Genomic DNA, 23,374 nt, shown 5'->3' on the forward strand with positions numbered 1-23,374 from the left:
AACAACAAATTTGATCAGCCAATGGTCAAATCCTTTCCAATGTAAAATCTTAGAGCTAGTCACCCAGCTATCACCCATCTAAAAAAAAGAAACTAGACATTTGTCTAGTCTCTCTATTGTATTCGTTGCACAACATCTTCTATTATACTTAAACAATCCATTAGTAAGCTTAACATCTACAACCCTCAAGAATTCAATAGTATCCTCTAGAAGATTAGCAACTACATTAAAATCTCCTACATGGATTCATAGAAATAAAGGAGCTAGAGAACAAACATATATAAAATGATCTCAAAGAAGGAATTTCCAATAAGGTCAATTTGAGCATAAACATTAGCTAAAAGGATAGTGTCACCAAACTCACAACTTTAAATAACCATTGAGATAGCATATCTACTAGAAACCCACCAAGTTGGATAAGCCTCTATGGGTCAAAGGCAAGGCATACCCCCTAAATTTCATTGAGCCCCACTACACTAATAATGACCTTGAGCCCAAATTATAGAAGCCCTCTTTATCATGCCTTCCACTTTAGATTTTAGGTTCCAATAAAACTCTTCATGAAGCTCTCATTCCTAAAACTCCTTCACCATAACGATCTCCTCTCTATATAAATCCTTTGATAAACCTTGAACTCTAACTTGGTAAGTAATGCCATCAACCCAAGATTGAGCCTTCAATTTCTCCAAGAAGATATTGCCAATTTTTCTAGTCTCTCCACTATATCTTTTGCACTAATTATTTTATTATTATATATAAACAATCCATTGGTAGAATTAACATATAAAACCCTTGTAAATTAAATATTATCCCTTAGAAGACTAGCTAGAGGATCAAGCCTGACATTACTTCCACTTTTCTCATCCAGACTAGAAACTACAATAAAATAACCTACGAGGATTGAAGGAAATAAAGGAGCTAGAGAGAAAATCCAGTTGATATGTGCCCAAAGAAGGGATTTCCAATAATGTCAATTGGAACATATACATTAGTGAAAAGAATAGTGTCACTAAACTAATAACTTACAATAACCATGGAGATAGAATATCTACAAGAAACCCACCAAACTAGGACAAGCCTCTACAGGTCAAAGGTAAACCATACCCCCTGAATTTCAATGAGCCCCAATACAATAACAATGACCTCAAATCTAAATTTTAGAATCCCTTATTATCATACTATCCACTGATAATTTAGCTTCTTGAATAAATATTGCATCAGGAGAAAATATTTAATTAGTTCTCAAATAGTATTTTCCCTCTATCCAACCCACTAACATTTAATGAAAGGACAATTATTTTTAAGATGAATAGGAGAGAGAATCAATGGTCTTCATAAATATTTACTCCACCAATTTCTCTTCGATCAACTTCACCTTTTCCTAATCTTTCTTCCTACCCACTGTAGGGGGCTTCTTAGGAGATCCCTTTTTGAGAGATTTTTGTTGTAAGCCCAAAGAAAGATGGGGACCCTCACTTTTAATAGCCTCTTAAGAATCTTTCTCCAAATTAAGAATTGCATTGGAGATTCCTAGATAATATTTCACCTTCTTTAATCCACTTGTCACCAAATCACTAGAGTTCAATAAAGGGATATGTATCTATTTGAGCATCTACACCTCCTTGTGAACCATTAGAAATAGTACTAGTCCTTTTCAATATATATTTTTGTTATCTCCATAGGTATATAATCAACAGGAAAGTCTCCAAGGACCTCAACAAACTAATCTAAGTCATGAAGAGCATCAAATCTATTAAACATATCATTTGACTACCTATCCCTTAGAGATTTGTTATGTCCTCTTCCCTTATTGCAATTTTTAACTAGAATGAAACCTTCATTATCCTCCACTATAGGAGCTTTCCCTTTGTCCTACTTAGGAGGTGGGCGAGATTGAGCTTGAATATAAATCCCCGCATGATTATATTTGGGGTATGTCCTCTACAAATGACTATTTGCATGCGAAATCCAACATCTAGAAGGGAGTGTTACATAATTTAATTGCTAAATCTAAGAAGTGGATCCTCGTTGGATTTCAATAAAATTTAGCAAAGGGTTGCATAATTAATTTCAATACAAACATGGAGATAAGTAATTACATGTTTTTCCATGATTTGTTGTGGTGGACCATTAGGTTTACTATGTAATACTACAACTAAATAAAAAATGTCAGGTCTCCAAAATTCAAGCAAAAACCATTGAAGTCATACCCACATGAAACTCTTGATGGAAAATTCTCTATAAGGTTGAACCCAAAGCTCAATTAGGATAACAAATTTATTGTAGAAAACCTGGTCCACCTTCCAAAGAATTATTCCTATCTAAAGTACTCAAGAACACCTCCATTTCTCCCTCTGAGTTCCATGTATGATGAGCCCAACATTCCCAAAATGGTAAGGAGACCCGAATACTAATGAATTTATAGATCAATACATGATTAATTAAATAGTTGAAATTCTCATCTACTTTATTATGTTGAATCCCAAGAAAAGGCCTATGTTTACTTCTAGCAAGATATCTATCCACTCTTGTAGGGCAAAAACCACCATTATGAGAAACATTTACCCTGGAGTCCATATTAGTCAACTCCATGCTGGAATTATATATCATGATAGGAGAGAATATTCTCCTACTCAGTGAATATTTAAAGTGGAGGTTCTATTACATAGGAGAGTCTCTAGGTAGGACCATGCAAGCCCCATGGAAGAAAAAATCTAAAAACCCAATACACAAATACCATAGGCGGTGCACTCTCCTCCAAAAAAATCACAACAAAATACTTTCATTAGGTCCCTAACACCAATACTACCAACATTCAAAACCAAGGGAAAATATGGAGACTAGATACTTGTAGGTCATGGTTATTTGTCTTCTTGTGGAAGCCAAAAATCAAGGAAGGTGTAAAAAACAAATAAAAAGACCTTCATGAGGCCCCCACAATAACACACATCTACTCTATCAAAGACACCTACTGCCCCTTCACACAACAATCTCAAAACACACAAAAAAAATACCCCTCTAAACACAAAACAAATCCCCTCTCATACACCAAGATATGAGATCAATCGCATAAAAATGAAGAGGCTACAACCTCTCCATGCTAGTTAGATATTCCTGCCATCACAACCATCATTTTACTTGTTATGTTTTCATTCTTATAATTTATTCTATTTTTTTAATATTTTGTACTATTTTTCCATGCTTTCCTCTATAAAAGATAGTTCTTGTTTGTAGGTATTGATTTCTCCCACCAAACATATGGCAATCATCAAACCCAGTCATTAAATTAGAAACTTTCACATTACATTCTGTAGTTTTGCACAACCTATTACAACTCTATGTAGCTGGACTCAACAAAGAGTAACGAGAAATTTTATCAAATTTCATTTATTATCATAGTGAAGGGATTAATGTTACTGATGTCTTGGTCTACACAGTAGTTATGAGGATAAGGTAGCAATAAATAATAAATAATATCTAGACTATCGACTGGGAGAGACATCTGGAGTGTAATGTGGAATATGGTACTTTAATAACTGAGTTTGATGATTACCATATATTTGGTGAAAGAAATTAATACCTACCAACATTATACCTTAATTTCTACCATGAATTCTAATTATATTCTTAGTCTCTTTCACCAATGCTGCGACATCTAAAATATTTTAGATTTAGAGATTGAACCTACGAAATATCATGTTGCTATTGTGATGCTTTTACCACGAGCTCTAGACCATTTGGTTATTAGTCCATTGTTTTTTATTAAGAAAAATGGGTTTTACAGGGACCTGAAACCCAAATACAAAAATAAAAAATTAAAATAGTAGCAAACTAGAGTACAACCAACAACCAAATGACAACAAAACTAGGGGAAGCACCCCACAACACTTAACAAAAATAATGAAACTAGAGCATTACAACAATCAGTACAAACAAAAAGTTAGTCAAGAGCTTTCATGAGCTCAATATTTTTCTAGATTATGTTCTTGTTTATATCTTCAATCTTCTCCATGATGAATCTCGTGCTACTCCTCTCCAAGTTCTTGCTTCTAGTCTTGGTAGAGGGTTTAGAAGAAAATTGCATATCCACATCCTGCGATTTTGTCTCCAAACTCTTCTTATTCAACTTGGTGGTTGATGGCGGAACACTGTTGAGTGGTGGGCTCTCTGGATATAAATTTTCTCATTAACCCTTTTGAGACTTTCCACATTATTATTCATACTCTCTTTGCTAATATTCACCAAACCCCTAAGGTTGCCCTTTATTTCCTCCATACATTTTTTCCAGATAAACAATTCTTGACTCATGCTTGGTTTTCATAAAGTTCACATCTTCAGTTAGTTTTTGAGTCTTTTTTAGGACCTTTTTAGTTTTATCTGGCATAGGGTTCTCTATGAATGTGTTGATTGTGTTATTAATGGCCTCTTTTAAGAGGGAAATTTCACTGTTCATCTAACGAAAATAGTTCTCCTAGCTATTGGTAGAGTTAGCCAGGAGAACTTCAAAATCCATTTCTTCCTTTTTTTTCTCTTGGGGTCACATTGAGGGGGATATCTAGTTTGATTCCATCATCCCCTTTACCCTTTGACTCCACCCCTTTCCCCAATTTTCTTCTTTTTCAAGCTTTGAGGACCCAACTCTTGGAGTTTGGAAGGAGGGGTTTCAAAATTTTAGTTGCATGTCTAGGAGGGGGTTTCTTTTTCTACTACTATTGGTACTAGGAGTAGCTTTCTATGGGTGACCCTCATCCTCTGAAAGCCGGTAATTTGAGTCATTAGACACATGGAGGTCACATCAATACATGCCCATTTCACCCCTCCTTCTCATCAAAATCGGTGTTGAAAATGACATGCACATCATGGCTAGCCAAGGATTTAGGGTTGTTCACAACACGAGAAGGATTAACCTCATGTGATTTGGTGTATTCCATAATAAGCAAGATTAACCCCTCATGTAAAACAAGGTTCTCATTGTTTTTGACATGATTTAAAAGGCTATGCTCAATTAAATAAAGAAAAAAGACAGAGAAATTTTCTTATCAAAATCTAAAATAATTTAAAATGGTGAAGTGATAGGAAAAAAAGCTAGCATAATGGCCATCCAGAGTGATGTACCTAAATATGATCTTTGTCATATCCGCTGAAAGCTTCATGAGATCTTTTTATTGTAGCCCCTGTTGGCCATTTTCCTCACTCTATTTGTCAAAGAAGAATAACAGAGCTTCCTACGAAACCTTCCACTCTCTGTAGAACTTTTTTCCTTCCATTCTTAAGCCCATAATATCCTCTATCGAATGCTCATCAATCCTAAATTCAGCACCATAACCATTGAGAATACCTTTATTCCATCCCTTCACAAACTCTTCCATCAAATTGGAATCCTGGCCATGCAGATTTTTGAGGTAAGGCTCAAGACCGCCATCTGTAATTTCAGTCCACAACTCCTTGTTTTGTTCCCACTTCTGGCAAAACGACAACTCCATTCTATTCTTATCTCCCCTATAAAACGCGAACCCCTGTAACTTTTAATGTTCACAAAAATGGCTCCAAACCTAAACTAGTAGAAACAAATCCAATGGTCAAGAACAATCTAGAAAGTCGATTCTACTTAATACAATTAATGATTTTGCTCATGTGAACTGATGGCATCACTAATATTTGGCTATTGCGCAAACTTTCTGGCATCCCTTTGTGTCAGCTCACACAAGTGAATTGGGAAGGATTCTGTGGATGTCCACCATTTGATTTCATCATACACCAAACCAAGATTTGTCATGTAATCCATAAGTATATTGCCTTCCCTAGAGACATGAGTTATTCGAATTTTGTCTAGATGGCCAATCATACTAAGGCATTCCTGAATTAGATGTTTGATTGTCCAATAGGGAGGTGTCTCTTTAATTAGGTAATTAATAATATTTAGAGAATAACTTTCTAACCATACCTTTTTATGCCCTCCTTGAATAGCAAGTTGAGGCCCAATGCAAGCTGCATTTGCCTTAGCAAAGTGATTTGTCTAGTTAACTAGTGGAAATGTTGCTACTATGACAAGCCTACCATTGTGATCATGAGAAACTCCCCCACAAATTTCTGGCCCAAGATTCCCTTTAGCCACCCCATCAACATTAATTTCTTATCCACCTTCTCAAGGGTGCAACCCAAGAAATGTTAGTTCCAGTATGCTTTATCTTTACAGTAGGTCGAGAGATAACCCGATCGATGTGCCATCTATTAATAATGTCCCGATCCAGATCAAGAGTAGGAATAGTAGGATCATGCCTACGAGAAGGACAAAATGTCACCAAATCCTCCTTAATATTATTCTGGATGTGACGAGCCACCGAGAAGGTCGATGACTCTTTGTCCCTGAAAATACATTTGTTCCTTTCCTTCTAGATGCCGAAGCAATATGAGGGAGCATGAAACTCCATAAAAAATTAAGAGAAGGATTGTCAAAAGGGCATTTCCACTGGCACCAACAATCAAAAAGGCTAAGGGGAAAGCACCATCTAATTCCCCAAAGATCAATAAAGTACTTGTTCCAGATGATAATAATCCACTCATTAGACACTATAAGAGGTATCCAAATTTTTTTAGCCAAGAGGAATTTGTTAAAATCTCAAATATGTCCAATGGAAAGACCCCCAAACTTCATTAAAAGATAGACTTGATCCTAGGAAACAAGATGGGGACAATTTTTGGTCTCTGTGCCCATCCACAAAAAATTATTTTGGTTTTTCTCCATCCGATCTGCAAATTTCTAAGGGATCTTAAATAGGCTCATAGCATACACTGGTAAATTTTGCAAATAGGCTTTGATTAACTAGAGCTTACCTGCTTGAATTAGAAGAGCACTTTTCTAACTAGCAAGCTTGTTTTGGAATCGATCAATCAAAATAAACAAAAAAGAGTTAGGAGCAGGCCTAGAACAAAGGGAAAGACCCAAAAAAATAGTCAAAAGGGAGCCCAGCTTACACTCCAGCATTTTAGAAATTTTGATCTACCTATGATCAGGGGTATTAAGAAAGAAAATAGAACTTTTGAGAATACTAATCCTCTAGCCCAAACCTTTTTCATAAAGAGAAAGAAGTTGATTCAAAATATTATCTTTTGACATCGAACCTTTACCCAACAGTAGTATGCCATCAACAAATTGTTGGTGCAAGCAAACCTAGATACCAGAAGAGGGTCAAAGAGATTTAAGCCTACTAATTCTAACCTCTCTATGAATAATTTTACTCAGGGCTTCCCCAATAATAATGTAAAGAAACAAAGAAATGGGATCCCCCTACATGAGACCTCTGAAAGCTAAGAAAAATCCTGACAGAGAACCATTAATCAGTATCGAGAGTTAGGGGGTAGAGATAAATTAGTTCACTAATTGGATGAAGTGGTCACTAAAGCATCCTGATAAGAAACAACCAATTCATCTTGTCATAAGCCTTAAGAAAATACAACTTCAACAAAAAAGAAGGCTTCTTATTAATCGAGAGAGAATGAATATTCTCTTGAACAAAAACAATCAAGTCCAAAATTTGGCGCCCTAAAACAAAACCATTTTGTCGCTTCAAAATCAAAATACGAAGAACCTTTTTCAACTGGATAACTAAAATTTTAGAAAACACCTTATAGATAGAGTTGCGGAGATTGATGGGTTTGAACTCCCAAAAGAAACTACCATTAAGGTTCTTGGGGATCAACACAATGAAAGTAGAATTGAGTTGTATAAGGAGAGAATGGGAGCCAAAACATTCCTTAGATGCATTGACAACATCCTCCCCCACAATATTCTAGAAAAGATGGAAGAAAAATAGAGGAAACCCATTCGAGCCGCAAACTTTATTTGCTTCAAAGGAGAAAACCACCTCCTTGACCTCATCCACAAAGAGACTTTTAATGAGCTCTGTATTCATATCTTGAGAGATAATTGTTAGTATTTCTTTGGGAATCTCTTCCTACACACCCAAATCCAAGGGGCCTTCATCAACCAAGAGAGATGAAAAGAAACGAACAACTTCCAAACTCATCTCCTCCTACTTATCAATCCATTGATTTTTTATGGAGACACTCTTAATTCTATTAGAATCTCTGTGTTTTAGAGTGGTAAGATAGAAGAATTTAGAATTCTAATGCCCACTTTTGAGCCAAATAGCTCTATATCTCTGTTTCCAGTACTCCTCTTCTGTGGAAATAATATCATGAAGTTTTGTGAGACTTTCCACTTCTTTATCCATGATTTGGGAAGAAATGCCATGGTTTTGGATCTGCTATTGAATATCATCAAGCTCCCTTTTCAATGTATTTTTCATCTGAAAAATATTTCCAAAAGAAGACTTGTTTCATTTCTGGATATTACCTTTAACATGTTAGACAATTCAAATAACCAGAAGAAAACTGAGACGGGGGGTGAATTAGTTGTCACCAGATTACTGAAACCTTGAGGAATTAAAAATTTAATACCAAAACCCAAAAGATCAATACCAGAATGCATAAACCAATTAGCGAAATAGAAGATATACCAATTAAGCATAAACAACAATTAGAGAATAAATACCATCCACATCAAACCAAGATTTGTACATGGAAAACCTGGTAAAGGGAAAAATCATGGTGGGAAGCCTACCCACAGTCAGATAATGCTTATGTTGTAAGTATTTGATTACAAATGTGGGGCCTACGCTTGTAGGAAGACCAATATCCTAGAGAACACTGCCCATTACAAAAAGGAGTCTCACTAACTACGTAAAAATCTAGACTACAATCGAGAAGGAAGAATGAACTGCAATGATAGCATCTCCTATGCCTGAGTATAGTTCTAGTTAAGCTCAATACTAGAGGACTTAACCCTCTTACATAAACCCAACTTGATCAGCAATGGCCGACCAAATCCTCTGCATGAATGATTATTACATTATTCGCTCCTATACATCCATATCCCATGCATATCATCTACAATGAGATCTTACATCATATATATACAAACCATTAACCACAAACAATAAGGTTGGCCACCAGACAATAAAGCAATTATATAATTACAAAGAATGTTAGCCTGAGACCAAAAAAATAATATCCAACCCATAAGACATCCCAGAAACACATCGAGAAGTCCAAACAATACGTTGCATTAAGTCGGTCTGTAACCTAGATAAACTGGGACCAAATTTAGGTCCACACACACTAAAGCAATGATCCCAATCAACCAAGTCTCGAACATGATCACCATCAGCAACCTGAATCTCTACTAGAAGTTGTACCAACACCACGTATGCATAACATCAAAGATCTTCAACAATGCTCTGCTGATGAAATCCTCATAGGATCAACAAACCAAGCTTACCAGCGTACAAGATAGCATTTGATCACCAAATCAAAACTAACTAATTGAACATAAATCTGAGTAGTATGAATAGCAGATCTAAGCCAACCCCATAAGTCAAAACATACCAAAGCATACCGGATCATCATGATCTAATCCAACCAACAACCAAACATCCTATCAGGACTAGAAGGATACCGGTAAAGAAGCCAAAATAGCTAGTGTTGACATCAATGACAAAACATCAATGAAATACATAATCAATTCCTCCAAATGATCAACAATCTCCCCCTTTGGCATTGATGGCAACACTAGATGTGAAAAGCATCCAAGTGCCAAGAAATGCCAAACAAATCTCCCATAAAAGAATATAGCAATGTAGTTCTAATTCATACTTTTTGTAAATGATAACACAATTAAGTTCTGCAAATTTCTTCCCCTAATGTATATATCTCCTTAAGTTTTTCACATGAATACCTCTCCCCCTTTGACATCAATGCCAAAAATATGGCAAAAATATCAAAGTAAAAATAAAAAACCACTGAATCAACAGGCTAATTACTCCCCTTGAGTAGTACCATCCCCACATCAATCTAGAATGAATAATATCTTTGATAATGCATACCAAACTAATGCCAAAAAGAATTAATCAGTTCTCTATTGGAGGGGCAAAAACCCCTAATCTGTCTCTAAGGTACTCAAATGATTCTTTAGGTAAATATTTAGTGAAAATATCTACAATTTTCTCTTTAGTGTTCACTTAAACTAGTCTAACCTCATTTGCTTCCACCTTCTCCTTCAGAAAGTTATACTTGATAGATATGTGCTTTGTCTTAGATTGAAATACCAGATTCTTTGATATGCCTATAGCAGCAGAGTTAGTGTAGTGAATAACTACTGGTCTAATGCAATGTGCTTTAATGTCCTTCAAAATTTTCTTCATCCATAGAACTTGTGTATAGTTAGTAGCAGCAATAACATACTTAGCTTCAACACTAGATAAAGAAGTAAATGATTGTTTCTTGTTGATCCATGAAATAAGTTTCTTTACACGAAAGAAAGCTCCATTGGAATTACTTTTCCTGTCATCAACATCACCTGCCCAATCTGCATCTGTATATACACATAAAGTAAATTCATCATTCTTAGGGTACCACAAACCATATTAAGATGTACCTTGAAAGTATCTAAAAATTCTTTTCACCACACTCTCATGATTTTCTCTAGGATCACTTTGATATCTTGATGCAATGCAAACAACATTCAATATATCATGCCTAGTCTAAGTCAAATATAGCTCACCTTCAATCATAGACTTGTATCTTGTAGGATTTACCGGTGCAGATTCATCTTTCCTTGTCAATTTCTCACTTGTAACCATAGGAGTACTTACCAGTTTAGAGTCTTCCATACCAAATTTCTTCAACAATTCCCTAGCATACTTAGTTTGACAGATGAAAATACCTTTATCAGTCTGAGTAATCTGAAAGCCTAAGAATTTTTTTATTGCCCCAATCATAGACATTTCAAATTCTTTCTCCATATTTTTAGAAAATTCCATGCACAACTTATCTTCACCTCCAAAAATGATGTCATCAACAAAGACCTCAATAATCAGTATATCATCATCAGTGACTTTATAATATAGATTACTATCAGCATTACCTTTAGTGAAACCAAGCTTCAGAAGATATTTATCTAACCTTGCATACCAAGCTTTAGGTGCCTGTTTCAATCCATATAAAGCTTTCCTTAACCTGCAAACCATGTTTTTATCATTTGAAAGTGAAAAACCATTAGGTTGCTCAATATAAACTTCCTCATCAAGATCCCCATTCAGAAAATCACACTTAACATCCATCTGATAAACCTTGTAGTTTTTATGTGCAACATAGGTAAGAAATAATCTTACAGCTTCAATCCTAGCTACAGGTGCAAAAGTCTCACCATAATCAATTCCTTCCTTTTGAGAATATCCTTTACAAACCAATCTAGATTTATTCCTTTCAACTAGTCCATCTTCATTTTATTTACTCCTAAAAAACCCATTTAGTTCCAATAACTCTTATTTTTAGGTTGGGGAACTAAAATTCATGTGTTATTCTTCTCTATCTGATCTAACTCTTCTTCCATAGATTTCATCCAACATTCATCTTTACATGCTTCAATTACTTATACCGGTTCAACTTGAGAAATTGAACATAGCTCATTAGTTGTCAATCTCCTTCTTGTCATCACTCCATTGTTCTTATCCCAAATGATCTGATCTTCTGAATGATTCAACGTTACATACCTAGGAGTCTTCTGATTCTCGGTTCCTCTTTCCTCTTCTTCAATTACTGTTGAATTTTTTGATACTACCACAGTAACTGGTTCAACATTTTGTTCTGGTAAAGGTGTTACAGGTTTAGTAATGATCATTTCCATTGCTGGTTCTTGCTCATGAACTCCGATTTGACTTTTATTCATCTCATCCATCTTAACATTAGCCCTCTCCACAATTCTCTACAATCTCTTATTATAACATCTATATGCTTTTCTTTCATTAGAATAACCAAGAAATATTCCTTCATCACATCTAGGATCAAATTTTCTAATTTTATCATCTCTACTCATATAACATTTACTACCAAACATTCTGAAATACTTAATTGTAGGTGTATTGCCAAACCATAATTCATAAGGTGTCTTACCGGTTTCTCCTTTGATATGTACTCTATTGAATGTATACACTGTTGTGCTCTACTTCTCTCCAATAGATATGAGGTAGATATGCTTCCCTTATCATGGTTCACGCAGCATCCAAGATAGTTATGTTCTTTACTTCCACAACTCCATTTAGTTGGTGTCCGAGGAGCAGAAAATTGTGAGAAAGTAGACTGAGTGAGTGATTGAGTACCAGTAGACTGGTGAGAGGGTTTTACCGGCAGTGATTGAGTACCAGTATAACTGTAGAAGGTGCAACAGTTAAGCAAACTGGTGAGGTGTGTTAGAGAAAGACAACATCCAAGTGTGACACAGTAAGTTGTGAGACTATGTCTGTGTGTGTGTGTGTGAGAGAGAGAGAGAGAGAGAGAGAGAAGAGAGGCCAAGAATTAGAGAGAGTGATCTCACAACTGGTAGTGTGAGATCTAGTGGAGAAGAAAAGACTGTCAACTGGCAGTAAGCCATTTCATCAAGAGTTGCAAAATTCATTTGCAACAAGAAGCCTTAACTATGTCTAAATTATTTTTCAATATATACATCACCAAGTTGGAGCTTGGTGCAGGGGTTGGTGCTCCTTGGGTTGGTGCCCTGAAACAAAAGGGCTTGGTGCTCTTTGGAAAGTTGCCTTAAATCTTTGTAATCCAATGTTTTACTTGTGAGGCTCGATTGGAGCAATAGTCTCCAACAACATTTCTCAGTGAGGTTTTTCCCATATTGGGTTTTCCTCATATATCTGGTGTTGTGGGTTGCATTTATGTGATTTTTCTCTTTGGTTTCCTTTTTTGCTTTACTGGTTTGATTGTTTGGTGCTTAAGATAATAACTGGTACTCTTAAGTTATTTTAAAAGTAAAAGAGTTTAGGAACCACTAATTCACCCCTTTCTCAGTGGTACTCTGTGTTCAACAATTGGTATAAGAGCATAGGTTCCTAGTTGTTTATAAACCTTGGCTAGTTTTTGAACTTGAACACAATGGTAAGAAATGAATCTTATTCCTCAAAAGCCCCCATGCTTGATGGATCTAACTATGCCTTTTGGAGCAAAAGAATGGAGACCTATATTTCCTCCCTTGGTTTTGATGTGTAGATGTCTGTTAAGGATGGGTATTTTGTCCCTAGTGTTCTTCTCATTGATCCAGATGCCAAGGAGGAGTATGAGAACAATGCAAAAGTCAAACATGCTATCTTGAGTGGACTGTCTGATAATGAATATGTCAAAGTCAGGCACTATGCATCAGCCAAGCAAACTTGGGATAAATTGCAGAGATTATTTGAAGGAGATGAAAAAGTCAAAGAGACCAAGCTACAAGCACTAAGGGGCCACTTGAAGGTATCAAGATGAAGGATGATTAAAATGTTGCAGATTATCTTCACAAATTTGATGAAACTATGAATACGACCAAAGGGCTTGGTGAAGAAATTGCAGATGAGATCCTTGTAAAGAAGGTAGTTATGTCTCTTACACCTAAGTATGATACAAAGGTGTATGCCATAGAAGAAGCCAAGGATCTGGAGATCTTTTTAATGGATGAACTATTTGCCTCACTAATAGTCTATGAGATGAGAACGGTCGGTGATGCTTCCTTAAGAAAAGAAGTAGCATTCAACATAAATCCTAGCTACAAGTGCAAAAGTCTCACCATAATCAATTCCTTCCTTTTGAGAATATCCTTTACAAACAAATCTAGCTTTATTCCTTTCAACTTGTCCATCTTCATTTTATTTATTCCTAAAAAACCCATTTAGTTCCAATAACTCTTATTTTTAGGTTGGGGAACTAAAATTCATGTGTTATTCTTCTCTATTTGATCTAACTCTTCTTCCATAGTTTTCATCCAACATTCATCTTTACATGCCTCAATTACTAATACTGGTTCAACTTGATAAATTGAACATAGCTCATTAGTTGTTAATCTCCTTCTTGTCATCACTCCATTGTTCTTATCCTGAATGATCTGATCTTCTGAATGATTCAACATTACATACCTAGGAGTCTTCTGATTCTCGGTTCCTCTTTCCTCTTCTTCAGTTACTGTTGAATTTTTTGAGACTACCACAGTAACTGGTTCAACATTTTGTTCCGGTAAAGGTGTTACAGGTTCAATAATAATCATTTCCATTGCTGGTTCTTGCTCGTGAACTCCGATTTGACTTTTATTCAACTCATCCACCTTAACATTAGCGCTCTCCACAATTCTCTGCAATCTCTTTTTATAACATCTATATGCTTTTCTTTCATTAGAATAACCAAGAAATATTCCTTCATCACATCTAGGATCAAATTTTATAATTTTATCATCTCTACTCATATAATATTTACTACCAAACATTCTGAAATACTTAATTGTAGGTGTATTGCCAAACCATAATTCATAAGGTGTCTTACCGGTTTCTCCTTTGATATGTACTCTATTGAATGTATAGACTATTGTGCTCTTCTTCTCTCCAGTAGATATGAGGAAGATAAGCTTCCCTCATCATTGTTCAAGCAGCATCCAAGATAGTTATGTTCTTTACTTCCACAACTTTATTTAGTTGAGGTGTCCGAGGAGCAGAAAATTGTCTCCTTATGCCATGCCGCTCACAAATGTTATTAAACTCACTAGATGTGAATTCTCCACCATGATCTGACCTTAAACACTTAATCTTCAATCATGTCTCAGTTTCAACTTTAGCCTTAAAGATTTTAAACTTTTCAAAAGGCTCAGATTTCTCCCTTAGAAAAGTAACCCACATCATTCTAGAATAATTATCAATGATTAGCATAAAATGTCTATCACCTTGAAAAATTTTAATTCTAGAAGGGCCACACAAATCTGTATGAATATGATCAAGAAGATCATTAGATTTGTCTTGTACACTCTTAAAAGAGCTTCTGACATATTTTCCCATTTGACATTCTTTATGTACTAGAATATAGGGCTTCACAATATTAGGTATATCTCTAACTGCCTTAGTTGAACTGATCTTTACCATGCAATCAAAATTCACATGACATAACCTTTTTTGCCATAGCCAACTCTCATCAATTTGTGCAATCAAACATGTCTTCTCACTGGAATTCAAATGAAATATATTACCTTTTTTCTAAGTACCAGTTGCAATCTTCAATCCAGATCTATTAATGATTTTGCATTTTCTATCCTTGAATTATAATTGAAATCCCTTATCCACCAACTATCCTACACTCAAAAGATTATGCCTTAAACCTTCAACATAATAAATATTATCAATATTGTGCTTACAATCTAATGATATAGTTCCTTTTCCTTTGATCATACATACTTTGTCATCTCCAAATCTAACCAAACCGCCATCAAATTCTTGCAAAGATAGAAACTTCCTTTTATCTCCAGTCATATGATGTGAACATCCACTATCAATTACCCATTCATCCTTATCTTCAATTTTAGCAGCAAGTGCCTTCTCTTCAAATACATTATCTTCCAGTGCCAAAACATCTTCTTTGATAGGCAGGAACACCCATTCCTTTCCATTACCGGAACCACTTGCAGAGTCTTATGCCGGTTCATCATCAAAATCAATCACACCTTCCTCATCCGCAATGTAGCATGATTTATCTCTATTTTTCCTGTACTTACACTTGTTCTGATATCTAGGGTTAGGCTTAAAAGATCTTGTATCTCTTTCTTCAAATTTTGAATTCCTTCCAGGACATCTAGATGCAAAATGACCTATCTTATTACATGTAAAACATTTAAAAGGTGCTTTTCCTTCATTCTTACTTCCTACCGGTCCTTTAGGTACTCTTCTAGCAAATAGGGCTTCAAGTTTCTCAAATTCTTCATCTTCTCTTTTCATATCATCCAATTCCTTTGCATACAAATCTTTCCAATCTTCCTTGCCGGTTGATGATGAAAATGCATGAAAAGCAGGTTCAGACTTCACAACTCTAAAAGGTCCAAATTTTTCATGCTCAAAAGCAGATAATTTCCCAACCAAGGTACCTCTATTGACAGAAGTCTTAGCCGTTGTTCTCAATTCATTAATTGCAGTAGCCTTCATTTTATAAGCCAGTGGCAAAGCTCACAGAACTTTAGAAACTATTTCATATTCACTCAGATATCCACCTCATCATTGAATGCCCATAGCAATTTCACTTACCCTTTCCATGAATGTAGTAATCCTTTCATCTTCTTCCATCTTCAACTTTTTATATCTCACCCAGTAACCATCAAGTTTAGCAATCTTAACAGTAGGGCCACCTTCATTAAGAGTCTCCAACTTGTCCAATATAGCCTTTGTTATTGATTTGTCAGTTAATTCCATTATTTGCTGATAAGAAAGTGCACACAAGAGGGTTTCTCTAGCTCTACGAACATTCTCAAGCTCCTTACCCAAGTTTCCCAGAGGAGGATTGCCAGATGCTGTATTAAAAAGAGTTATACCATTCTTTCTGATTTCCCAAATTTCCTTATCGAGACATCTCAGATGAGTCTCCATCCAAATCTTCCATACTCTGTAATTTGTTCCATCAAGCCTAGGAATTTCTCTCCGAAAGATAGCAGCAGATGAACTAGATGAACTTGAACTATTAGTCACCATAGGATCTTCCTCAAGTAGTTATTCTTCTGCAGAGAGGACCAGAGCTCTGATACCAATTGTTAGACAATTCAAAGAACCAAAAGACAATTGAGAAGGGGGGGGGGTGAATTAGTTGTCACCAGGTTACTGGAACCTTAAGAAATTAAAACTCTAATATAGGAACCCAAAAGATCAATACCAGAATGCATAAACCAATTACCAAAATAGCAAATTTACCAATTAATCGTAAACAACAATTAGAGAATAAATACCATCCACATGATACCAAGATTTGTACGTGGAAAACCTGTTAAAGGGAAAAACCACGACGGGAAGCCTACCCACAGTCAAATATTACTTCTACACTAACTATGTGATTACAAATGAGGGGCCTGCACTTGCAAGAAGTCCAACATCATAGAGCACACTGCTCATTACAAAAAGGAGTCTCACTGACTACATAAAAATCCAGACTGCAATCCGAAAGGAAGAATAAACTACAATGATATCATCTCCTATGCCTAAGTATAGTTCCAGTTAAGCCCAATACTAGAGGAATTAATCCTCTTACATAAACTCAAAATGATCTCCAATGATCGACCAAATCCTTTGCATGAATGATTATTACATTATTCGCTCCTATACATCCATATCCCATGCATATCATCTACAATAAGATCTTACATCATATATATACACACCCTTCACCACAAACAATAAGGTCAGCCAATAGATAATAAAATAATTATATAATTACAAAGCATGTCAGCCTAAGACCAAACAAATAATATCCAACCCATAAGACATCCCGGAAACACATCGATAAGTCCAAACAAACCATTACATTAAGCCAGTCCATAACCTAGATAAAGCAAGACCCAATTTAGGTCCACACACGCTAAAGAAATTATCCCAATGAACCAAGTCTCAAGCACGATCACCATTAGCATCTTGAATCTCTACTAGAAACCATACTAACACCACTTATGCATAACATCAAAGATCTTCAATAATGCGTTACCGACGAAACCCTCACCGGATCAACAAACCAATCTTAACAGCATACATGATAACATACGATCACCAAATCAAAACTAGTTGACTAAACATGAATCAAAGTAGTATGAATAGCAGATCTAAGCCAACTCCATAAGCCAAAATATACCGGATCACCATGATCTAATCCAACCAGAAACCAAACATCCTACTGGGACCAGAGGATACTAGTAAAGAAGCCAAAACAACTAGTGTTAACATCAATGACAAAACATCAATGCAACACATAATCAATTCCTCCAAATGGTCAACATAACATTGGCAATTTTTTTGGCCACTCGGTACATAGCCATTCTTTGGATGTTGATATCCCACTGTTTTACAATTTTATCATGTAGCTCAAAGTTATGGGCTCACATTTTTTGAAATATGAAAGGGAAAGCCTTTCTCCTACTCAGGGAGGAGATATAAAGGAAAATTGGGAATCAGTTAGAACCACTCTTCGATAAAGATGATAAATTATAGGAGAAATAGATCAGCCAATTAGGAGAAAGGAGACCTCTATCCAATCTGACTTGGATAAGCTCCGAGCCACTACATCATTTGGACTAGGTAAACATAGATCCTATAAGGTCCAGATTAAGAAAACCTAGAGAATTAATCAGATCTAATACATCTTGTTTAATTTTTTATGAAATCGGAGCCCCACCCATCTTCTCCATATTAGATATAGCGGTATTAAAATCCCCCATCAGGATCCACTTCTCATTAAGAAACAACTGTCTAGAATTAATCATAGAAACCCAAAGAAGCTTTCTAGCATTCTTACTATTAGGAGCATAAATATTGGAAATAATCAAAGAAGACCCATCCAAAAGATTAGTGACTCTAGTAGCAATATGTTTAGGAGTGGCAACAACAACTGAACCTTGAATCAACTTAGGATTATAGAAAGTAGCAATACCTCTTGACGCCACGTCTGCATCACAATAATGGACACCACAATCTTTAAAGACTATCCACTTCATTTTTTAAAGTTTGTTACACAATATTTTAGTCTCCTAAACAAGCAAATCTCAAGTCTATGATCCCTCACCAAATTAGATAGGAGATCATGCTTATGGGGCTGGTTTAGCCCCCTTATGTTCCAAGAAATTATCTTAATTTAGTAGAACAAGGGGAGCCAATCCTCATACCTTATAGGGTTCTCTCAGAGTCATCAATAATCTCAGGCTTTCTTTGCTTATCTGTATTAAAATTATTTGGGGGTCTTGCCACTCCTCTTGTTTCTAAACCACAATCAGCTCTTTGTTTATTCCTAGTCTTAACCCTAACAAAACCCAAAGCTGACGTAGTTCCTAAAGGGGAGAGAAAACTATGTCATGATTCAAGGATTTTACTTAAACAAAATGATTTGAATCCTCAAGATCAATATCTAGAAATTGAATCATTGGAGGATTAGTTTCCAATTCCTCTAAGGAAGAGGTCCCCAACTACACAACCTTAATCTAAGGATTTAAAATATTTAAAGAGTTACCCACATCCATAATCATATTGAGACTCTGCTCTCCCAATATAGGAGAAATAGAGATACCCATGACCAACACCTCCCTCATTTCCTCCGATGAAGGAAGAGACTTTTCTAACAACCCCTGATGACGAATACTATTATGATTCAATGGATAACTCTGCTCGGCATCAGGAACACTCTGAGAAGTAGCTAAGGCCTAATTATCAACATTGGGAACCACTTACAATTGCTAGCGACTCTACTTCAGAGTGTCAAGCTTCTACACCACTTGAGATGATAGACCATTCTGCACCAGATTAACATGAATCTCCACAACAGGGGCTGAATCAGTTGTTTTCTTCCTCCAAATTTTTTTTATAGGTATTTCCGCAGGACAATCCCTAGCCCAATGTCCCACCTTCTTACAATGATACAAGGAAAAGGGAATACATTCATATTCGACTTTCTACACCCAATTATCCAGCTTCAAATTGAAAGTGAATTACTAGGGAAGATCCACTAACTATTTTATATTCACACAGATCTGAGCATAAAGTAATCTCCATTTAGTCACCATCATCAGATCCAAGGATAACAACTCTTTGAAAAAAGCAGCCAACCCTCAAAAAATTTCCTCATCCCAATATTCCAAGGGGAGGCCAGGAAGACTAACCCAAATGGGTGCCTCATAACACTCCCAATCATTGGGATTAAAGCTAGGTTTCTAGTTTTTCAATACCAAAGAGGACTTACCCATCACCCAAGGTCCTCCAGCCAACAATAATTTTAAATCTTCATCATAATTGAAAGAAAAGGAAAAGAAACCATTTTCCATCGCAACCACTTCAATCTGGCCTTTGCCTTTCCATTTTCGAGCAAACCGTGCTTCAACAGTTCCAATATCAAGTTGAGGTTCCATAAATTTGCCAACCATAATAGAAACCATATTGGCCATAGTTTTATGCATAATATAGTCCGAAATTGAAATAGAGAATGTACAAGAAACAAGGTCTGCACTGTGCAAAAAGGGAGAGACCGACTTACCTTTTGGATGCATACTAAAAATGGCAGACCATTTCCTATTACAATGAGGGGCTAAAGAAGAGTCCAGTTGACTAGCAGATTCCTTTGGTCCCTTAGAGCCATGCAAAACATCAAGCTTGCCAGAAAAAGCATCATTGCAATACCTTGGAACTCATAGAGTCCCACCATCCTAGGTCTCACTTTTGCCTGCATAAGCTTTGTCGTCCGCATCCTCATCCCTTGAGACGTTCTCTGCAATCCCTCTACCATTTCCACCATTGCTGCATTTTCTCATCTACTGCAAATTCAAATTCTCCTTCATCATATGTCCATAAAATTTACCAGTTATCAATCCATTGTTATTTTAGGTGTGAGACACTTGTATTTTCTTAGCACCTCCCATAGAGTCACATTACTGGTGCTTAGGGATCCTAGTTTAAGTAGGCTCTATTGCTTTCATACGAAAACATAATGCATTTTTTTCGAGTCTTCCTTCTATGTGATGTTCTCAACATTTATTTGACCATTTATTTTACAAATCTAGAACAAATCTACACACCTTCAATACTTTTTACAATATCTTCAACTTTAGCTATGGCTAACTCTTCCACCTTGCAGCTTGACAACGATTGTTTTGTTTGCTATTATTTCTACTCTTGTTCAATTACTTCAATTTCTCTTTTCTCAATATAAGTAATTAGAAATTATTGATATTATTTAAACATCTAAATAAAGATTTAATACAATGTTTATGTCATGGTTTCTGGATATATCAATAAATATTGTATTATACATGCATCGATACAATGAGTATTTGATCAATCTTGTTCTCATATTGGTAGTAATTTTTTGATTCCATGTTGCCTTGCCTTATTAGTGTGAGTACTCCTTTCTTATTAATATTATGAAAAAGTTTAAATTAATGTTTACTAAAAATTTAGCAATTGATGAAGATTTTTACTATGACTTTTAAAATTTATTTCAAGATTGAATTTATTTTCGTGATATTATAAGTTTCTAATTAAATAAGAGTTAGTTAACTTAGATCTATCTACTCATACTTCATGAAATTTACATAAGATGTTCAAATCAAGGATTTCTCAAACCCTATACCTTTCCTACCTATTTATCTTTTTTATGAATGTTTAGTATAGATTAGAAAATAGTCAAGATACATGCTTGAATATCATATAATAATATATTGTTTCTATCTATGTATTTTCAAAATTCTAAATTATGAAACATAAATTTTTAGGGTTAAGGAGTTACTTAAATTTAAATCTCTTTTCGATAAACCCTTATTGCAATATTTAAATGAGAGCATAATTGTAGGTTCATTATTGAATCAAAAAATAATAATGAATGGAGTTGTATGATAAGAATTTATTATCATTGCCTTGCCCGGTAGTCTTTTTCTAATTTCATGATTTTTTTAAATTTTAAGAGAGTTGAGATATTTGGCATTTCATTGTAGTTGAGATGTATGCTAAATATCCCATCAATAAAAATGTATTTGTATATGAAAATTCAAGATATAAGGGAAATATTATTGTGAATATAGTGAACAAAGCTAATCGAAAACTATTGGTGACCCATAAAACTTATCATCAATGCAACTATGTGGTTGGGTTGGCTCTACTAAGAAACCTCAACATTTTTGCCACATTGATTGTATATATGAATGCCATCCTTTTGCATGATACCCTTACTTTGATTCTGAATTACACCTCAAAAAGATGGTTGACTATTTTATTAGGGTTTTTATGTAAATCATTTAATTGTACTAATTTTATTGAATTGAATAATCAATATTTAATAAACAACCATAAAATCTTAATATCAATTACGCTACAAACTACTAATCAAAACTTAGAAAATACATATTTTAACCGAAAAATTAAAATTATAAAAGTATTAGCATTAATAATTTTTACATAATATATCGTGGTCTATAATAATCCATGTATTATCTAGAAAATTTCTTCCTACTCCAATACAATCCATTACTTTGAAAGTGGTTTTGTCTCATCCACTAAACCCTATTCATGAGAAATAAAAAATTTGATAGTTGAGGTAAAGGGCCTCATAAGAAAGATTGACTAGATACATTTCTACTTCTATCTTATAGGGAAAATCATAGCTTCTTTTAGATTATTTTTTTCTCATTCCTTCATAGACTTAAGAATTTTAATTGATTGATGATTTTAAACTTTTCATTGGTTTATGAGTAGTTTGATTTCTAATATACAATAACATTATTTTAAACTAACTTGCCACCACATATTTTATGCATATGATGGGTTGATTTTAAATTAACTAGTTTTTCAATTGTGATAACAAAAAAATAAATTAAGTTATATTTTAGAAAAAAACTTGAAGAAGCTAAAAGTTTGAGAGTACATAAAACTTCTAGATATATATAAACTAAAACATTAATTACTTGACATTGTAACTAATACGAAAGAAAAGTTAGACATTAAACTCAAATTTAAACAAGTCAATAATAATTGCATGCTTTGAAACATAATGAAAATATATATCACAAGAAAAACTCAAAGACAATATATTAAGTACAATATGATAAGAAAAAAGGCCAACAAGTTCATATCAAACTCATTTTTCATTAATGAGACTTGTTTTAGTATTTTGTGCTACAACAATGAAAGTTATCTTTAAATTTGTAGCATTTAAAATTATTGTTGACTTACTCAAACTCTTTTTTAATGTGTTGTAAATTAATTAGCAATGATTTTATTTTTAGCTTAAGCCATCTTAATTCAAAATCCAATTTTCAATTTATTTTATTTTTTTACATATAATAAGACTATTTTGAACTAACTAATTGTTTCAAATATATTCCTTGAAACATTTGAAAAATATATATTTTCACTGAAATCATTCATATCACATAGTTATTTTCACCCTTACTCCTTACAATTCAAAGATAACTAAATTCCCTAGTCTAACAAAATGATTGCTGATGGTTTTCACACTCTCGTTTAGATAATCAAACCCCTATTATAGTCAGTAATGTCATTGTGATTCTGGTCACTAAAATTAAAACCCCTATTAAATATTATTGCTTTATCTTCCTATTGAAAATTATGATCCTTATCTCTAACCTGATCAACTCATAATTCTAAATAAAAGTATTTAACCCAAATTTTTAAAGGGAAAAACAAAACAATACTTGATGTTGTCATAAAATTTATAGACGCTTACGACAAAACGATAAGGTTGAATTTGAGAATGTGATAATACAAAAGTTCATAATGGT

This window comes from Cryptomeria japonica, chromosome 10 (assembly GCF_030272615.1).
Source record: "Cryptomeria japonica chromosome 10, Sugi_1.0, whole genome shotgun sequence".
Lineage (NCBI taxonomy): Eukaryota > Viridiplantae > Streptophyta > Pinopsida > Cupressales > Cupressaceae > Cryptomeria > Cryptomeria japonica.